Source organism: Cryptomeria japonica, chromosome 10 (assembly GCF_030272615.1).
Source record: "Cryptomeria japonica chromosome 10, Sugi_1.0, whole genome shotgun sequence".
In the NCBI taxonomy this organism is placed as follows: Eukaryota; Viridiplantae; Streptophyta; class Pinopsida; order Cupressales; family Cupressaceae; genus Cryptomeria; species Cryptomeria japonica.
Genome location: NC_081414.1, coordinates 169,461,472 through 169,483,911, shown reverse-complemented (window position 1 = coordinate 169,483,911; position 22,440 = coordinate 169,461,472).

Genomic DNA, 22,440 nt, shown 5'->3' with positions numbered 1-22,440 from the left:
ATATGATGTCCTAATGGGTCATATGGTGTCTTAAGGAGTCATATGGTGTCCTAAGGGGTCATATGGTCTTCTAACACATTCTTGGCCCCCCTAGGACCCCATATGACCCCTAAGGACACCATATGACCCCTTTTAACATCCTAGTACATGACATGACCCCTTATGACATCATATGACCCCTTAGGACAATATGATGTCCTAATGGGTCATATGGTGTCCTATTGGGTCATATGATATTCTAACACATTTGTAGGCCCTTAGGACCCCATATGACCCCTAACGATGCCATATGACCCCTTAGGACATCATATGACACCTTAGGACACCATATGATGTCCAGATGGTGTCTTAAGAGGTCACATGGTGTTCTAACACATGCGCGGCCCCTTAAGACTCCATATGATCCCTAATGACACCATGTGCCCCCTTAGAACATCATATGACCCCTTATGACACCGTATGACCCATTAGGACAATATGATGTCCTAATGTGTCATATGGTTTCATAAGGGGACATATTATGTCCTAAGGGACCATATGGTGGTCTAACACATGTGTGGGCCCTGAGGACAACATATGACCCCTTAAGACAATATGATGTCCATATGGTGTCCTAAGGGGTCATATGGTATTCTAACACAAGAGTGGACCCTTAGGACCCCTTATGACGCCTAACAACACCATATCCTAATGGGTCATATGGTGTTCTAAGGAGTCATATGACCCCTTAGGATGATATGACAACTAACAATGCCATGTAACCCCTTATGACACCATATGACCCCTTAGGATGATATGATGTCCTAATGGGTCATATGGTTTGTTAAGGGGTCATATGATGTTCTAACAAATGCCTGACCCCTTAGTACCCCATATGACCCCTAAGAACACCTTTTGACCCCTTAGGACAACATATGACCCTTTAGGACAATATGGTATCCTAATGGGTCATATGGTGTCCTAAGGGGTCATATGGTGTTCTAACACATGTGTAGAACCTTAAGACACCATATGATCCTAAAGAGGTAGGGAGGGAGAATAGAGAGGGAGAGAATGGGAGAGAGATACACTTGAGAGAGGAGGAGAGTGAGATAGAGAGATAGAGGTTGAGAGGGAGAGACTTAGGATATAAAGAATCAAAGAGAGAGAGAGAGAGAGAGAGAGAGAGAGAGAGAGAGAGAGAGAGAGAGAGAGAGAGAGAGAGAGAGAGAGAGAGAGAGAGAGAGAGATGAGGAGGGAAAGAATGAGATAGAGACACCTAAGAGAGGGGGGGAGAGAGAGAGATAGGGAATGGGGGAGATATAGAGAGACCTGAGAGGTGGATGTAGGGATTGTGTGAGAGAGAGAGAGACCTAAGATGTGGAGGGAGGGAAGATGAGAGAGATACCTAAGAGGTGGAGGGAGGAATGGTGAGAGAGAGAGAAAGAGAGAGCAAGAGATAAGGAGAGCCTCAGTGAGAGGAAGAGATGGAAGGATATTACAAGAGACTAGAGAGAGAAAGGTGAAGAGAGAGAGGGAGACATAGATATAATGAGAAAGGGAGAGAAGGAGTGGGAGGAAAGAGGGAGAGAATGGGAGAGAGATACACTTGAGAGAGGAGGAGAGTGAGATAGAGAGATAGAGGTAGAGAGGGAGAAAGACTTAAGAGAGAAAGAATGGGTGAGAAAGAGAGGGAAAGAGAGTTAGAGAGAGATAGTGAGAGAGGGGAGAGGGAACGAGATGAAGAGAGGAAAACAGATCTAGAGGGAAAGGGAGATAAATAATGAGAGAGATAGACACCTGATAGAGGAGGAGAGATATAGATAGATAAAGGTTGAGAGTGAGAGACTTGATAGAGAGGAGATACTTGAGAGAAAGAGAAAGGGAGCATGAGGGAGAGAAAGAGAAAGAGAGCTAGAGGGAAAGAAAGACTTGAGAGAGGAAGAGAAAGGGAGGTGGAGGAAGAGGAAGAGAAAGGGAGGGGGAGGAAGAGGGAGAGAATGGGAGAGAGTGAGGGATATAGATAATTGAGAGAGGGAGAGATAGAGAGAGCCCATGTGAAAGAGGGAAAGAGAGGGATAGATGAAAGAGAGAGAGAGGGTGAGGGAGATGGGAAAGAGGGAGAAATACCCGAGACAAGGAAGTAGAGAGGGAGAGACCTAAGAGAGAGAGAGGTAGGGGTTAAGGAAGAGAGAGGGGGAACGTAGAGAAGAGACCAGAGAAATAATGTTGATACAAGCATGCTGATTATTGAAATTTGTCTATCTGAAATTTATATGAATACTCAAAAAACTAGAATTTACATTGTAACTCCTAATGATCTAGAATCACTCTCAAACATCCTGACAATATATACATAAAATATAACTTAAAGTATAAGTCTGACTTATAATTAAATGTTATGTTTTATGTATATATTCCAAGAGAGAGAACACTTTTTGCTTCCTAGCATGAAAAATTGCTATGAAATTCATTTGGCGTGCACCAAATATGGTGCACGCTAAATAAATTTTTGATTTTTTTTTCATTTGGCGAGCTCCAAATTTGGTGTGTACCAAATGTGGTGCCTTGGTAAACACCAAGACAAAGGCATGGATTTGCCTTGGGCATCCAACCCAAAGGCTTGGACGCCCTTCTCAGGCCCGAGATGTGTTTTCCATCAAGTATTGAAAATTTTCTTACTTTTTTGTTTGTGCTCTCCGTCAAGTTTGGACATGTTTCAATGAAAAAAACAAAAAACATCATACAATCGTCAAGCTCTCTCTTAACTATCCAACCATATAATTCTTTTCAAATTTTGATAATGTTAAGGTCTTCATCCATAATTTATTTCATTAGTGTGTCTGTTTTTTGTCAAAAACCAACATGTCATATTTCGCCCATAGATTTTTACTTGTTTATCCAATTTTGAAAAAACTTACATTTTCAGAAACTAGACTCCATTCTACACAATTTTAAAAAAATAAAATAATAATTTTTGATTAGTTTTCACAAAGTTTTAGATGGAGCATGCTCATATTTCATTAAAAAATTAGTGTCCACTTCGAAAATTGGTAAAAATTCACATATTCATTAAAATATTAGTCGAAACTACATGGTGTTAGCTAATTTTTCACTGGAACGATTTTAAAAATTCCAAACAAAAGTTTAGGGGGAGCACACCAGTTGCTATATTATTTTTTTCTGAAAAAATAGCACCACTTTGTGTGCTCCCCCTTTTTGAAACCCTTAATCTCCACCATTTTCAAAAAAAGTTAGTAGTTTAGAAAGTAGACTCAGAGCACTACAACTCTTGTTCTTACTGCGTCCTCATATTTTGAGTGTAACTATCTTCATTTTCTTGTCGAAGTTCACATTTTGTTGATTTTAGAAAAAAAAAAAATTGGCATCTTAAGACCCCTTTTTGGTCCCCTGTCTTTGTGCACTTACCCAAATACAAGGAAGATTCCCCTTCTTGTAGCTGAAGATGTTCATAATTCTGATTTTTGTTTTGGGAAGAGTAGAGAAAAAATATTTTTTTTGATTTCTTTGTATTGACTACCTGACCTGAAGCCTTACCATAGGAGAATACAATTCTTTTAAAATGAGTGGCTTCTCTTGAATTAGCTTCCCCAGCAAAAGGTTTTCATGAGCAAATTTATGGTGTGTTACCAAGAAATTTCTATCTCTTTTGATGCCTTTAATTAAACCTTTACTATGCATATCTTTGATAGCCCTGCCCAAAGCCTCTAACATAATAATGAACAGAAATGGGGATAGGGGGTCCCCTTGTCTAATTATTTTGGTGGATGAAAAGTATCCTTCTAGATTTCCATTTATGATAATAGAGAACCTCGGTGTAGAAATTTATTCAAAAATTCAACTAATCCACCGATTGCTGAAGCCAAAGGCCTACATAATTTTGCAAAGAAATCTCCAATCCACGTTATCATATGCCTCAATAATATCCAATTTATTGATCATCCCTGGTTTGTTGGTATTTTGAAGTGTATGGATTGCCTCTTGAGCAACAATGACCCCATCTAGGATTGATCTACCTGGCACATATCCTGTCTGCTCTTTAGAGATTATGTTGTCCATAAGGGTTTGAGCCTATTAGTAAGCACTTTGGAGAGAATTTTGTAGATTGTGTTGCAAAGAGAAATTGGTCTAAAGTCTCCCAACCTAATAGATTTATTTTTTTTGGGAATGAGAGAAATGAAAGTATTATTAATTTCCTTTAGAATATGACTTGATCTCCTTGTTGATTCAAGAGCCTCTACTAGTTCTAACCCTAATATATGCGAGCATTTCTTGAAAAAACTAGTTGGAAAGCCATTTGAGCCTGGGGCTTTGTCAGCAGAAAGCTGACTTAATGCCAATGAGACTTCTTCTAGAGTAAAACTTTCATCAAGCCTCTGATTTTGGTCACTTGTGATGACTTTAGGGATGACAGAAAGAAATATGTTCTGATCCCCAAGGTTTGAACCTTCCTCATTATTTAGAAGATTGAAGTAAAATAGAGAAATTTCTGACCGAATAAGCTTGGAATCCTCTATAATCTGGTTTCCTGGAATATGTATTATGTCAATTCTGTTGATGGACCTTCTATGCTTAGTGACATTATCAAAGAATTTTGCGTTATTATCCCCAACTTGCAACCAATTTTCCCATGACTTTTATTTCCAAAAAATCTCCTCTTTGGATAATATTTCTTCATAGTCTGCTAACAGTTCTTTCTCTGTCAGAAATTCTTCTTGGGTCATACCATCTTGGATGACTTTTTCATTCAGCTACTCCAATTGGGATTCTATGTTTCTTTTAGATGCAAAAATGTCTTTGAAGTGCTCAACATTCCATTATAAAAGCTTCCTTTTAATATATTTCTATTTAGATACAAAACATTATTTAATTTAGATCCCTCAAAAGTACCTTCTTTCCACCAATGCTCAATTAGAGATAAAAAGTTAGGATCCTTCACCCACATATTCTCGAATCTAAATGAAGGTTTAGCCAAGAAAGAAGAATCCTGAAAACATAGTTGCAATGGATAATGGTCTAAACCTGAGCACAGGAGGAATTTGCACTCAAGAGAGTAAGGGAAAGAAGAGAAGTCACCCAACCAAAAGAATCTATCAATGTTCTCTGTAATATTACTGAACCCTAGTCTTCTATTATTCCAAGTAAAGTTACTATCTCTAGACTCCACCTCAAGCAACCCATTCTGATCAATCCTGTCATTAAAATCTTGTTGAGATCTTTTGAGTTTGAGTATGCCTCCTCTCTTATTTGTCAGAATTCTAATGATGTTGAAGTCCCCTCCAATAAATAAATTGTGTTTTTGAAATTGAGAAATTATGCCATCCAGGTCCAGCCACAAGGCCCGTTTGAAATTAGAAGACACTAGGCCATAGACGTTGATCATAAAGAAGGAAAAGTTGGAAGAAAGGATTTTAACTACTACCAGTAGCCAATGTTTGTCTAAAGCAATCCTCTCAATTTGCAACACTATTGGCTTCCATAATAAGAGGAGGATGCTAGACGCACCTTCTGCTTGAACTGATTCCAAGTTGTACTATTTAAAATGATTAGCAAAGGTGACTGCTAGTTGGGAATTAAGCTTGGTTTCCTGTAGCATAATGATATCCACATTAATAAAAAAGCCTCATTTTGATTAAGCATTTCTTTTTAGGGGCATTGAGTCCCCTAACATTCCAAGATAAGATTTTCATTTTTGTTCAGGAAGGGTGTTTCCCTTCCTTACTTTCAGAATATCTGTGATTTTAATTTGACCATTAGCTTCTCCCTCCAAAGATCTGTGCTCGCTAAGTGATTTTCTACCTCTCTTGGAAGAAGCAATGCAAAAATCAGGTTTTGGGTTGCAATCATATAGCTGCTTGATACCCAATTTTCTTTTTTCCTTCACCTGGGAATACAAAGTAGCTAGGGGAGTTTCCATAACCATCTCAGAGTCTTCTTCTTCCATGTAATTGTTCATCATGGACTATAAGTTTGAAGCTATTCCATAATCTGGAGAAACAAAGGGAAGATTAGGGGATTCTTCCAAGATACTAGGAGGCTCAAGAGATAAGTTAAGGCACTTAGGGTTGAGAGAGGCACACCCAGAAGGAGAAGTGAGATGCAAATTGGGGAGAGGGGTGGGTGGAGGTGTGCTTTTTATATAATGCACCACCCCTGGTGAGTGCAAGTTCTCTGTTAGCATAGAATGTGCCTCCTCCATAGGTTATCTGTCCTCCTTAGAGCTCTTCAACTCTTGAAGGATATCCTCCCTTAAATTTTCTATTTCTGAAAGAAGATTTGAACGAACTTGGGCTGAGGATTGATTCTTAACTCTTGGAACTCCAACTTTAGCTTTCCTGGCTTGTTTCCTTTTTGTGATCAATTTTTTAGATTTAGTAAGAAAAAATTTGGTAAATCCCTTTTTAAAAGATTTCTTCTTTACTCTATTGGGCCTTTTTTGACCTCCTTGAGATGGATCAGATCCCTCAGGCGATTTAGGATTAAATTCCTGAAAAGGTTCATTTGAGACCTCCATGGGATGATTAAAATCATCATTTTCCAGTGAGATATCAGTCCCATTGCCCTGTTGCAAATTTGCCTTTTTTGTTTGAGGTGCTACCGACATTGGTATATGAGACTCTTGAAACAAAGGGCTTGAAGCAACTTTCATTGAAGTAGCAGAGATTATCTGATTCCTTAATAAGCATTTTCCAAGATACCTATCCGTCAATCTTTTAACTTTTTGTTTCCATCTTCCAACCTCAAACACTATTTCTAGTTCCCCATAAAAGCCTAAATCCAGATTTATGTCTACATATATATTAGAAACATCCCCTTGACATCCATAGATAAAATTCTCTTCTATATCCAAAAGGGAACCCAAAGCATCTTCTATTTTTAAGAGGGCTTCCACACACCAAAACTTAGAGGGAAGGCCAACCAAGCTGAGCCAAATTGGGGACCTCCTAATTCTATAGGCAATAGGATCAAATCCAGGTTTCCAATCTAGGAAATGAAAAGTAGAACCAAGATAGAAAAATGGGACTACCATGAGTGTTAATGCATGATAGCTTCGGTAAGATAAATTATTGAATGAGAGATAAATGAAGTCTCTCATTCAAACATTTATTATCGTGAGGGGGCATGATCAACTGATGTCTTGATCGGCCATGTCCAAAAGACATGGCCGATCAAAGCATCGCTTGACCGTACCCAGCCCACTACATATACCAAATGAAATGTGTGAGAATGGACATTGAAATAAAAAAAATGCTCCTCCTCTCCAGCAACATAAAAGAAGAAAATCAGATTTATACAACAATTCAGTGATAGATAATACCTAGAAGAAGATAAATTTTAATTCTGATCCACAAAATTAACAATGAGGAATGCTATTTTTCAAGCTAAAATCTATGCATTCAATTAAGAGAAAATCATTCTGGAGCGAGCACAGTGACCATACCAGGAAAAAAATGTTGCCACCATGTGATGATTTGATTTCCTAACTGCTGCTACCAATACCACACCACTTAGCAAAAAATTCTCTTTCTTTGAGGAGGCCAATGGAGGGGTTGATGACCTCTTAAGGCATAAAAAAAAGCATACTACCTAGACCCTTCCTTTTCCATAGAAGTGGTGACGTCTGCGGCCGAGTGGACTCCAGATTGGAAGGGCAGACTCTATTTTCTAGCTCTTTTTCTGATTGAAGACCCTCCTTGACACGGTTGCTTCATGCTGGTTCCGCAAACCAAGTGCAGAGGAAGTCAATTCCTTTTCCTCTCGTCAAGGCCTAAGCCATGGGAAACCTCGCCCTTTCGAGTTCATTAAGCCCTTTCTGGACCCTTCCGTGCCTGAAGGAAAAGAAGCATTTGGCAAAGCAGCTCTGATATTTTGAACTGACTTAGGTCGATTAATGTTCTTGAGAGGTATACGATTTGCGCTTGTCGCCACCTTGAACCCAATCTGAGCGAGGGATTTGAGTGTATTAGATCCTTCGAGTGCATCTTCACATTGCAAAGAATCATGGCAGACCCTTTCTATTGGTTGGAGACAAAAAGAAGCATTGCTTTTCCCAAAAGGTTTCCTGTGACGATAATCTTGAGGGCCTTGGTGATGGATTTGATTCCCAGCACCGAACCTATTCCTGGACTTTCCGAAAGCCTCGCAGAAGAACTCCACCAATGGGGATGAGCAAATCCAAAGGAAATGCCAAGGGCTTGGGATGAGCGCAGACGTTGAGCGGGATTTTGATGCCCACACCTTGAAGAGAAAGGGTGCCTCGCCCACTGTGGAACCGACAAACGCCCATTCATTACAGAAGGCATTAGTATCTGTGAGAATTTGTAATCTTAAGAAAGTTCACAAATTCGCAGGAGAAAATGAATTATTATGGATTATCTCAATATTATCCAGCTTAAGCATGCTAGATTAATTTATAGAATGAATGAGTCAAAATTATATTAGATAGATTAAAAGATTTTCATATATCATCTTTATAAATATTGCATTCATATTCAGAAAATATATATATTTTTATCAGTAGATATAAGGTATGAATGGATAAAGAAGCATATTCAAAACTTTACAATTCAAGACAGTGATTTTTAATAAGAATTCTGGTTTGATCCCAATTTTTTTTTAGAAAGGTAAGTTTGCTAATCAAATTTGTCTGATTTCTTGTTCAAATGAAATCTCCTTGCTTGTTTTGGGTAGTGATATTTTGATGAACAAGCTCGTTATTTGGGGAAGGACTTATCTGTAGATGATCTAATGTAATTGCATATGAAATTTGTTGACTTGAAAAATTCGGTGAGATATTTCATATTTTTTATTTTTTTCATGATTGACTTTTAGATTTGTATTTTTTTATGTATGTATTATTTTTATTTATTTTTCTTCAAATTGAAAATGTTTATTATAATCTAAATGAGCTTATATTTAATTATATATATTTATTTAATAAACTTAAAATTATGTCAAATAAAATTTATTTCATAGAATATCAATAATCAAATTATCAGATTTTTCTTTCAAAATAATGATTTATTTTTTATTACGAATTGTAATTTCTTTTTGTTTGATCAATACAAAAAAAAATTGTTTGGAATCATTGAAAAGATTTTTTAAGATAAAATAAGATGACTTATTTAAGATTGTAAATTTTTTCATTTTTTTTTTTTATCAATTTAAAAAATATCTTCCAACTTAGCAAGGATTTTAGAATTTTCATTACTCTTAGATGTGAACTTGTATAATCAAATTTTATCAAGTCTTCCTATTTTTGATGAGAAAGGAAACTTCCATATAAGGTTTTAAATGCAGCACCCCAATCAAATTAAAAATGTATGAAAATTTCTTTTTGAATTGTATTTAAATTTATATTATATCCTCTTAGCGGTAGTTTTGATTGGCAGAAATTGTATTGACCTTAAAATGTAGTGTTATTAGATAGTTAAATTTAACAATTAACTTTTTTATTATGATTTTAGTTCTTTTCTAAGAAAAAATATATATGTAGCGTCCTAAAATTGCGACACTTGCAATTTCAACCGCATTTGGTCACGATGGCGACGCAACACTGAACCTGAATGGAGACCCCAAAACTTGTTCATGACACCAAAAACTGCATTTTTCCGCACCTTGGCCTGATCCTCCTTGCACCCCGCTGTCCCTGGAGGTGGGACCATGGCGCCCAGCGCCCTGGTCCCTGGCCCTATTTTGGGCCCGGTCTCTTTTGGGGCTTCGGGTCTTTATGTTTGCACATTGGAAAATAATACTTCTTGGTCGGCCTAAGGTCGGGAAAATCAGTCTTTCAACCCTAATTGACAAGTATAAAAACTGCATTTCCTCTCCCATTTGAGGAGGACATATGTGGGAAAAAGGCGGAAATGATATTCAAGCATTCAAGCATTCAAGCATTCAAGCATTCCTTCAAGCAATTGAGCATTCTAAGTCTCCATTCAAGGCTAAGTGTTGCATTCAAGACAAGGATTCAACCATTGAAGAGGAGATCACATACAACATACAACATACAACATATAACAACATTTACACCTTCGCATGTAAGAATACAAACATTCTTCCAACAAGGTATCAGTACTTGTTTACATTACAAACATTTACATTTACAGCATTCTCATTTCTTGGTTAATTCCAAAACCGGGGTTTGACCTAAAGGCAAACCCCTCATCCCTAACCCCCCAATCGTCCTCTCTTTTCTGTGTGTAGGTTGCAGGCACGCGGCTGTAATTGAAGATCTGGAATCCTTGTGCAGAGACGAACAGATCCACCTTCGTTTCGCGGATTTTTCGGAGGACTGTGTGCACGCCGGGCGCCATCGTCCTGTCAACTTTTGCTCAAATTTGCAGAACAACACCGTCTCGACATTTTACTACTAATTCCAGGTTCGTAGCTTCATCCCATATCCCTATCTCTGTTTATAAGTGAATCTTTCCTACTTTACATGCATTCCTAGTTCAATCTTTCTTTCCACATTTCTTTACAAAAGAGGGTATCCTTGCTATCACAACCCTTGAAACTCATATAGAATCCAATCTTGCATTGCGTGGGATTGGATCTTGTGGGTTTCAACCCCTCTTTTGAATGTAAAGTCTCTCCTAAGTGAAAACCATCAACCCTAGTGACTCTCCCTTCTCTCTCCTTGGGGTTGGGGAGGGGAGAACAACTAGGGTTCAATTTTTCCGCTTTACATTTTGGTGAACCCGACGTGAACATCCTCATTCTGATTATTCATGGTTAGATCTGAAAATTTTGCTTTCCTAATTATATTTCCATGTTTGATCTTTTGCAAATTTTAGAGGTTGATTGCATAAAAACCCTAAAATTTTCTTTTTAGTAATTAAGCTTGTGAAATGTTTAATTGTTAATGCTTGTTTCAGATCTACCCTTCTATTGCAAATTGTCAATTCATATTTGTGCTTTAATTCTGAAAATTAAGTGGTTAAATGTCAAAACCCTAATTTTTAAAACCTTCTTGATTCGACCTTTGACTGATAATTTCACTAATTAAAACAATTCCAAATCGGCTGTAACATTGGATTCCGCAATAAAATCACAATATCTTTCATCCCTGAAAATTTGGAAAAAAGTTGCGAGGACCGTGTGCACCCCGAGCGCCATCATCCCCGACATTTTTTCCGAAATTTCGGGAGCTAGATCTTACTGTATTTTTCTGCTAAAATCCATAATTTTGGTTGATTTTATCAATTTTAACACCTTCAAAATTAAAGTCAAAGTTGGTCTAGCGATTGCTTGGATTGAGGCTTCTAATCATTCAAAAAATTGTTGAAATTGAAATTCATATCAAAATTGTGTTTCTTACAGTCCTAAATCTGAAAAGTGTGCTGGCATTCATTCGAAATTTCAGTGCTTTATTCAAATTTTTGCAGTTTGTGACTTTTGAAATTAAGTGTTTAATTGCAACAACCTTGATTTCCACTTTCAAATTCGAATTTTGCATGAAATCGAGTCAACTTTTAAATTTCGAAACTTGCATTGCTTTTAGCATTCCCTCTAAAATCATAAAATTCAAAATTTCAGTTTCCCTCTCTTTTTCAAAATTCAAATTTTACATTTTTCAACAATCTTGGTAGGGTTCAATTTTGAGATTGCAACTTTAATTTGGCCTATCTACAGATCGTAAAATCACTCAATTTTTTCAGATTAGCTTTAAAATCATCATAACTTTCATCCCTAAAAATTTCGAAAAAAGTTGCGAGGACTATGTGCACTCCGTTCGCCACGGTCCCAGACATTTTTTCCAAAATTTCGGGAGATTGTCCTGATTGTATTTAACAGCTTAAATCTAGGAGATTGGCTGATTTTATTGAAATTTGCTACCTCTGAAATTCAAAATCTTCTCTCTTTCTTTAGTGCATGAGTTTTACAACAATAAGCCCTACTTACACTATTCCCGTTAGACGAAGCTTTAGAATTAAGTCTTTCCAAGGTGTAATTACCGAGGAGATGGAACCTAATTTGAATGGCATTTTTAACGAGGACATGGGTAATTCCTCTCATCCTTATAGCGGAAGAGACCTTTCACCCTTTTGTCTGAGACGTGCCCAACGAAGGGGGCGATCCTCTTCTCCATTCTAAATGTGACGCTCACCTCCATAGTCCACCTGCTACAATTTCACCACCTTCACAGAGACACCACAACACTCAGGCGCCAACCTGTTCAACAGAGAAATTTGCAAAAGATAATGCGACCTTTTGCCAAAAAAAGAACCTTCTAAAAAGCTCGCGTTGTCGTTACTAGAACCATCCTCTTCCACAAACCATCTTGCACTCTTCTCATTAATGTAGAGCCCTTAATCCATTATCCTTGGCAAGAATCAAACATTCTCATCTTGATGTAGAAGCAATAAATATGCCACCCTTCAAACCAATTAGCATGTTTGGGAGCCTCCATCACCGTACTTGCCATAAAAGGGTTTGTGATAATCCTGGCAAAGTTGATGTGTAGAACTGAGATCATCATCAACAACCCAACACCAACACAATGACTCCTAGGTGGGATCATCACTTAAGAGTGACTTAAAGAACATTCTTTAAATATGAAGTTACTAGGACATATGAGGGGACTTACAAGAACTAACACATGACTTAGATAAATAAAAACATGCATGTGAAGACTAAGGAAATATTATACCAATCGGTAAAATAACAAAATTCTAAGCACGGGGTCGATTAACGCAATGAGATAAAACCCTTAGAGACAACTTAAGAGGATATCTTATCGGTTGAGCTAGTCAACTGAAAATTAAAACAAATACCTAGCTAAGGTTATTTGAAAATTTTTACCCAAAACGTTTTATGCAACCCATCAATTAATATTAGCACCTTCTACCAAATCTAGGATTATGCTTAAAACCCAACCAAATCTTTATCATAACATAAGATAGAAATATAGAGGGGTATAGAAAATGTTAAAGAAAAAATTTGTATATGCAATATCTGGTGAAAATTGTTAGCAGCAGCCAGGAAGGAAGATTGAGAGGGGGGGGGTGAATAAGTCTTCACCGGAATTACCAAACATAATAAAAAAAATAGATATGATAAACTACAGTAATAAGACAAATCAACCAATTAACAACACAACACACAACACCAATATTTTGACGTGGAAAAACCGATTAAGGGAAAAACCACGGTGGGAACCTACCCACAGTAAGATGATACTCTGCAATAGTATATGAAAATATTACAATGGGGAATGCACATGCATTAAGGCACACTGCCTAGAGCTCACTACTCAAATATAATGGCCTGGAAGGCTACAACCCTCAGGTAAGTCTCACTGACTTACAATATGACTCGGACTACAATCTAGAAGAAATGAACTGAAATAATAGCATCTCCAAATGCCTGATTACAGTTTCGGTTAAGCACAAATGTCTACCCTGCAACACCAATCTCACCTCAAACTCAACATCAAAGGATAAATCTCTTGTTCGCACATAAACCCTCTCTCTGATAATGCATACTTAACATAGATACCCAAATTACATGACAATATCACCTATATATACAATTCATCAACCTTGATAACAAGGTTGGCTAAACCCTCAACCCTTAATTATAAAATTACATCACACGATAAAAAGATCAACCAACAAATCAATATAATAGTTTGCATAGAATAACATGGTCCTAAAACAAATTACCAAATGCACAACACCACTGAAAATCATGCCAAGACCAACCGCAACACACTACACCACCAGGAAAACGTATAACACGAAAATCATCATCGGTTGATGCAAACCACCAAAATCTCACACACAATCAATGTAGATTGCTAAAACAAATAGGATATGACCAGGAAACACCAGCAAGAACATTAGAATCATCAGGAATAGCTGCACCAATACCACTTTTCAAATATTCATCGGTCAGCATCTGTAAGCTCAAGAACATAACCAATCGGCAACTGTCACGAAGAAAGATAACTTGCGGAGCACCAAATCATGAACCATCTGAAATGAAGATACACAAGACCATCCCAAACAATAAACCAAAGACTCATCACAAGATCTGATCACACCATAATATACCGAACTCTGCAAAACAATGATCAACAAACCAACACTGCAAATCGGATCAAAAGATCTTCCCATACTGCAATCACTGGAGCAATACACAACAATATGTTGACATCAATGACAATAACCTATCCTAGTAGTAGAAATGATCAACATTCTCCAACTTTGGCATTGATGGCAACATATGATTGTGAAAAATAGTCAATACAAAGAAAGAAGATATCTCCAACAAACTCCCCCTAAGATCTAGACTTAGAAAGAAGTTTTTTACATTATCACTCTCCCCCTTTGAAAGAAATGCCAAAGATTTCAAAATAGAAAACCAAACTCTCTCCCCCAAAATAGAAACATGAATCTCTCTCCCCAAAACACAGACTACTCCAACAAAGGAGCAGCACCAACACACCAATTTGGATAAAGAGATAAAGCTCTGAAGTCCACCAGATTGATGCAACTTAATGCATTTAGTTCTCATCAGGAGGGGTGGATACCCCTAACTTGTCTCTTAAGTAGACAAATGTATCTGCAATCAAAGGCTTAGTAAAAATATCAGCTATTTGTTCTTTGTAGATACATGCTCCAGCTTCACCTTCTCTTCACTAACTTGCTCTCTTAAGTAAAGATATTTAATTGAAACATGCTTAGTCTTTGAATATTGCACCAGATTCTTTGACATGTTAATAGTACTCGAATTATCACAGTAAATAATAGTAGGCTCTTCATAAATAGCTCTGATATTTTTCAATATTTGCTTCATCCAAACTACTTGAGTGCAAATACTAGTAGAAGCAATGTACTCAACTTCAATAGTAGATAATGACACTGAATATTGTTTCTTGCTAGCCCATGAAACCAACTTCTTAACCAAAAAGAATGCTCCATCGATAGTGCTTTTCTAGTCATCAACATCACCAACCCAATCAGCATAAGTATAGGCACAAAGCATGAAATCATCATTCCTCGGATACCATAATCCATAGTGTGTAGTTCCCTTCAAGTATCTGAATATCCTCTTCACAACAGTGACATGACTCTCTTTCGGATCAGCTTGATATCTAGCAATCATGCATACAACATACATAATGTCTGGCCTAGTTTGAGTAAGATATAGCAGTCCACCAACCATAGATCTAATTTACTCTGATTAGCTTTAGGAGATTCATCATTCTTAGGAAATTTACAACCAGTCACCATAGGAGTTCTAACCGGTTTGGAGTCATCTAACCCAAACTTCTTCAGTAATTCCTTCACATACTTAGCTTGAGATATGAATGTACCTTTTCCAGTCTGTGCAATTTGCAAACCTAAGAAAAATTTCCTCTCACCAATCATAGACATCTCAAATTCTTTATGCATGTCATTGGAAAACTTGATACTCAAGTTATCATCACCTCCAAAGATAATATCATCAACAAAGACTTCAACAATCAGGATATTATCATTCTCAATCTTAAAGTACATATTACTATCAGCAACACCTTTATTAAATCCCAATTTTAACAAATATTTATCTAATATATCATACCAAGCTCTAGGAGCTTGTTTCAATCCATAAAGAGCTTTCTTCAGCTTACAAGCCATGTCTCCATCATCTGATAGTGAAAATCCATCAGGTTTCTCAATGTAAACTTCTTCTTCAAGATCATCATTCAAAAAGATAGATTTGACATCCATCTGATATACCTTGAAATCTTTATAAGCAACATAAGCAAGCAATAGTCTAACAGCTTCAAGTCTGGCAACTGGAGCAAAAGTCTCCTCATAATAAATTCCTTCTTGTTGTGAATATATTTTGCACTTTTCCGAGGTCTCTTATCCGGCTCTGCTAGGGTTTGAGGTTGCGTGTTTCGTCCTGTGTATTTCAAACCACATTTACTACGGGAGTTTTGTGTTTATTATGGCTCCGACCAACTTTATCCTAGCAATTGATAAATCATAAGGCATTAAAAAAAGCATACTACCTAGACCCTTCCTTTTACATAGAAGTGGTGACGTCTGCGGCCGAGTGGACTCCAGATTGGAAGGGCAGACTCTATTTTCTAGCTCTTTTTCTGATTGAAGACCCTCCTTGACACGGTTGCTTCATGCTGGTTCCGCAAACCAAGTGCAGAGGAAGTCAATTCCTTTTCCTCTCGTCAAGGCCTAAGCCATGGGAAACCTCGCCCTTTCGAGTTCATTAAGCCCTTTCTGGACCCTTCCGTGCCTGAAGGAAAAGAAGCATTTGGCAAAGCAGCTCTGATATTTTGAACTGACTTAGGTCGATTAATGTTCTTGAGAGGTATACGATTTTCGCTTGTCGCCACCTTGAACCCAATCTGAGCGAGGGATTTGAGTGTATTAGATCCTTCGAGTGCATCTTCACATTGCAAAGAATCATGGCAGACCCTTTCTATTGGTTGGAGACAAAAAGAAGCATTGCTTTTCCCAAAAGGTTTCCTGTGACGCTAATCTTGAGGGCCTTGGTGATGGATTTCATTCCCAGTACCGAACCTATTCCTGGACTTCCCGAAAGCCTTCGCAGAAGAACTCCACCAATGGGGATGGGCAAATCCAAAGGAAATGCCAAGGGCTTGGGATGAGCGCAGACGTTGAGCGGGATTTTGATGCCCACACCTTGAAGAGAAAGGGTGCCAAGCCCACTGTGGAACCGACAAACGCCCATTCATTACAGAAGCCATTAGTATCTGTGAGAATTTGTAATCTTAAGAAAGTTCACAAATTCGCAGGAGAAAATGAATTATTATGGATTATCTCAATATTATCCAGCTTAAGCACGCTAGATTAATTTATAGAATGAATGAGTCAAAATTGTATTAGATAGATTAAAAGATTTTCATATACCATCTTTATAAATATTGCATTCATATTCAGAAAATATTTATTTTTTTATCAGTAGATATAAGGTATGAATGGATAAAGAAGCATATTCAAAACTTTACAATTCAAGACAGTGATTTTTAATAAGAATTCTGGTTTGATCCCAATTTTTTTTAGAAAGGTAAGTTTGCTAATCAAATTTGTCTGATTTTTTGTTCAAATGAAATCTCCTTGCTTGTTTTGGGTAGTGATATTTTGATGAACAAGCTCATTATTTGGGGAAGGACTTATCTGTAGATGATCTAATGTAATTGCATATGAAATTTTTTGACTTGAAAAATTCGGTGAGATATTTCATATTTTTTATTTTTTTCATGATTAACTTTTAGATTTGTATTTTTTTATGTATGTACTTATTTTATTTATTTTTGTTCAAATTGAAAATGTTTATTATAATCTAAATAAGCTTATATTTAATTATATATATTTATTAATAAACTTAAAATTATGTCAAATAAAATTTTTTTCATAGAATATCAATAATCAAATTATCAGATTTTTCTTTCAAAATAATGATTTATTTTTTTTTACGAATTGTAATTTCTTTTTGTTTGATCAATACAAAAAAAAATTGTTTGGAATCATTGAAGAGATTTTTTAAGATAAAAATAAGATGATTTATTTAAGATTGTAAATTTTTTCATTTATTTTTTTTATCAATTTAAAAAATATCTTCCAACTTAGCAAGGATTTTAGAATTTTCATTACTCTTAGATGTGAACTTGTATAATCAAATTTTATCAAGTCTTCCTATTTTTGATGAGAAAGGAAACTTCCATATAAGGTTTTAAATGCAGCACCCCAATCAAATTAAAAATGTATGAAAATTTCTTTTTGAATTGTATTTAAATTTATATTATATCCTCTTAGCGGTAGTTTTGATTGGCAGAAATTGTATTGACCTTAAAATGTAGTGTTATTAGATAGTTAAATTTAACAATTAACTTTTTTATTATGATTTTAGTTTTTTTCTAAGAAAAAAAATATAAATTTTTTAACCAACAAATTTATGGTTTTTGTTTGTTTGCATACCTTGTAGAGCATGTTAAAAATGGAAACATGGTAATAGTTTTTAAGACTTATAAGGGTTAATTTTATTTTTCATTGTGTTTAAGATTTGTATTGACTAGAGTATTATAAATGTACTAATTATATTAAGTAATATATATGAATTGCGCATAAAGATATTAATCACTTCAAACAAATAGAAATAAAAAAGAAATAACCCATCACTTCTCCATGTATCTCCCATCTTCCCATCTATCCTTCCCATTGTATATATCTCTATCTCCCCCTCCCTCTATCCCTCTCTCTTTTTCCTCTCACATCATTCACTCTTTTTATATATCTCTACTTCTCTAAACCTCTATTTTTCTCCCACTTTCTCCTCCTCTATCTATTTTTATGTATCTATCTCCATCTCTATATCTATCTCCATATCTATTTCACTCACACACATTCCCTATTTCTCCCTCCATATCTCTCTCACTCCATAGACACAATCCCCTATTTCTCCCTCCCTATCTCTATCTCTTTCTCTATCTCTATTATACACTCACATCCCTTCATATTTCCTACTCTTTCTCTATATATCCCTTCCTATATATTTATCTTGAACTATCTCTCTATCTCCCTCTCTCTCATTGTCTCCCTCTTTCTATCTCTATTTCTTCTTCTCTCTCTCACCTCTCTATATTTCACAAGATGTATCTATTTTGTCTCTCCTTTCTATCCCCATCTCTACCTCTTTCTATCCCTATCTCTCCCTCTTCCCCATCACTCTCTTCTTTTATACCTCTCTCTACACACACACACACACACACACACTCCTTGTTTTTCCCTAGCTATGTCTATCTCAAAATCTCTCTATTTTTCCCTCTTTTTATCTCTTACACTCTCTCTAAACCTTTCTCTATTAATTGTCTTTGTCACCTTTTTTTTTCTCTCACTCTTGTCCCCTTCATCTCTATCTCCATATATCTCTCTCCCCCACTATATATATCATTATCTCCATTTACCTCTCTCTCATTCATTCCATCTCTCTTATATGATATCTCTATCTCTCTATTTCTCTCTATCTCTCTCCCTATCCCTATTTGTCTATCTATATTTCCCCTCTCTCTCTCTCTCTCTATATATATATATATATATATATTTCCCTTATCTCTCTCTCTCTATCTCTCTCTCTCTCTCTCTCTCTCTCTTTCTATACATTTATCTCTCTCTCTCTCTCTCTTCTAATATATTTTTATCTCTCTCTCTCTCTCTCTCTATCTCTCTCTATCTCCTCTTATTTTTTCAACCTCTCTCTATCTCTAGTTTTCTCTATTGATATATCTCTAGTTCTCTATATGTCTATTTATTTATCTCCTCCCCACTCCCCCTCTCTCTATATGTCCTTCATTATCTATCTCTCTATCACTATATCTCACCATATATAAATCTCTCTATCTATCCCTTTGTATCTTCCTATCTTTTTATCTTTATCTCTCCATATACGTCTCTCTATCTCCTTATATATTTTTACCTCTTCCTCTCACTCTATCTTCTTCTCTCCTACTCTATCTCTAGACATGTCTCCTTTTATCCATGCATCTCTCTCACTCTCTCTCTTTTTAGAGCACTATATTCATATCCCTTTTCTTTTCTATAGCTATCTCTCCATATTTCCTCTTTCATCTATCTCTCTATTTGGTTCTCTCCATCTCTCTCAGCTACTATATCTATCCCTCTCTATATCACTGCCTATCTCTATCTTTATATTTATCTCCCCACCTCTTTCTTTCTCTTTATTTTTCTCTTCCACATCTATGTAATCCTCTCCCCCCTCTCTCTTTATCTCTAAATATCTCTCTACATTTCTTCATTTCCTCTGCTCTTTCTCAATCTCCATCTCATCTCCATCTCTAGCTCCAGCTTCAGCTCTATCATCTTCTCTATTTTTATCGCTTTACCCCGCTCTCTCTTTCTCTTTCCCCCTCTATCTATCCCTATCTCTACCTCTCTCTCAATCTCACCCTATTGTAAACATAGTATGATCCTATTGGTAATGAAACTTGATTATCTTCCTACCTCAAAGATTTTGTTTTAGTTCTGAATGGATCCTTGTAAGTGGATGCAAAATGGATTAAGCTATTACTTCTCCATTGAAATATTTGTTCTACAAACAACATCATTTTTTAAATGGCCTACCAATTGATCTTTGTACTAAACAAATTTAGCAAAAAAAATAGACCTTATTTTTCCCTAATTGACCTTCCGCACCTCTTTAGCATATCCATTGCACACCAAAGTGCAATTGCTAGTTGTATATAAAACTGACAGATAATATGTCATGACTAATTTATAGATTTGTATTCTTAATTTTTATATCTATTTTATTATCCTTTTTCTTTAATTTCAAAATATTTCTTACTATAATCAAATCTCAATTCCATCCATTAGTTTTGTAATCAAACTTAAATTAACTTATAGCTAATTACATACATTTATTTAATTAACCTAAAATTATGCAAAAAACACTTTATTTCCATACCATATCTATTTATTAAATATATATTTTAAAAACATTTGAAAGGCTTGTAAAAAATAGGAGAAGTACTCTTACCTTTATATTTAATGCCAAAAAGAGCCAACAAACAATGTTTCAAAACATGACAAGAAGCCTCAATAAGACCGCTCCCATCCTTCTATTCTTTAGCATCAGACACAAGGGTAGTAATGTCAGGAACATAACTTGAAGGGTGACCACTTTACTCAAAAGATAGCTTGGAAGAATTCCACTTGACAAAAGAAGTCCCATCACTAGCTTCATCTACACCCTCACCAATCACAAAACCACTGCCATTACTAGCATTGAGATTCAAATTCATAGTTATCACCTCCTAAAAATTCATAATCGACTTGTTGACAACAACTCTCTCATTCACTTCCACTTCCAATGTTATATAGTGCATTTATTTTTAGTTAAAATAAATATGTTATTTTATTTTCTAACATGTCAACAAACTATTTTTATAGAAAAAAATTGGGACATTGAACACAATAGCATGAAAACGAGTATGTAGAGCCTCTAACATAATTTATTAACAAGATTGTTGACCTTATTGTTACCCCCTCTAATTTTGGGGAATAGATTCTGCCTCCCTCTGGTTCTAAAAAGACCACTAGGAAAAACCCTTCTAGAATGGCCAAATTTAAAGCCATTGCTTCCACCAAAAAAGGATTAGGATGTGGGTGTCTAATCTGAGATGCTACAAGAAAAGGTTAACGAGGTTGTTGATGATTGTGCCTTTGAATCACAATCCTCATAGGATTTAGACTCCTTGGAAACTATGGGATCAAACTGGTCCCCTGCTAAAACTGGAGGAAACCCTAGCTCTCCCGCTCAAAACCCTCCTATCCTTGATCATTCCAACTTATAGTGTACTACTTTGGCTCAGATAGAAATTGTGAAAGACCTGCACAATGATGTCCAAAGATAGGAAGAGTTGATTAAATGGCTCTTAACACAAATGAATGTGGCTATCAAGAAGATCAATCAATTGGAGGCGACAGTCAAGGCTGAGGCTAGGGCCAACACTTGGGAAAAAGAGTTGGATGAGGATAGCGTATGGAAAACTACCAATGATCTAATGAGCATAATGGGGCAGTGAGAAACAATGGGTGGAAAGATTGCTGATATGGATAATAGGATCAAGAATGGGGGTAGTAAGTGCAAGATGGAAAAGATCAAGAAAACCCAAGAGGCCCTTAAAAAATAAATTGAGGAGGTTAACAATATTTGTAGGCATGTGGCTATAAAAAACAACTCCTCGGCCACGGGCTTTGACCCCATCACTATAATGGTCATGGTCACCCTTGAGTTTGCGTTGGTTTCCTCTGGTTCTGGGTTTGAATCAATTAAAAAGTTTCTTTTTTCTGATAAGGCTCTTAGTTTGTGCCATAATTGGCAGAGAAAGGGTATAGTAGACCATCACCTTGTGTCTGTGCTGGGTGGTTGTTTTGTGTTTTTGGTGGTCCTGGTTGTTTTTTCTTTGCTAGTTTTTTAGTTTAGTTGCTAGTTCTATGTTTGCCTCTCTGGGTTTTTGTTGTGTTTTGGTGGGGGGTCTTTTTGCTGGTTGTGCATCCCTCATGCGCTCTTGGTGTCGCTCTGCAGTTATGTAATGGTATGGTCCTATCCCACTTTTATTAATCAAAACATAATTTATTAACATTTTATTATCATTTATTAAATAAATACAAAACAATTATTGTGATTTTCAATTTATTTAATAAATGAGAAATGATATTTAATGAGGATCATTTTGTTGGTTGCCATTTCTCAATATCACTAGTTGGGTACAACTTGTACAGATTTATTACTAGATTTGACTAGTTCAAAATGCTATAATTTTTTTTTAAATGCAATTAAATAGCAGGACATGAAGGTCATAAAAATAGGCCAAGAAGGCCATACCAATTAAGACTTTTTAATTAGTCTAAACTAAGTTAGACTTATTAATTACATTTATTTTGT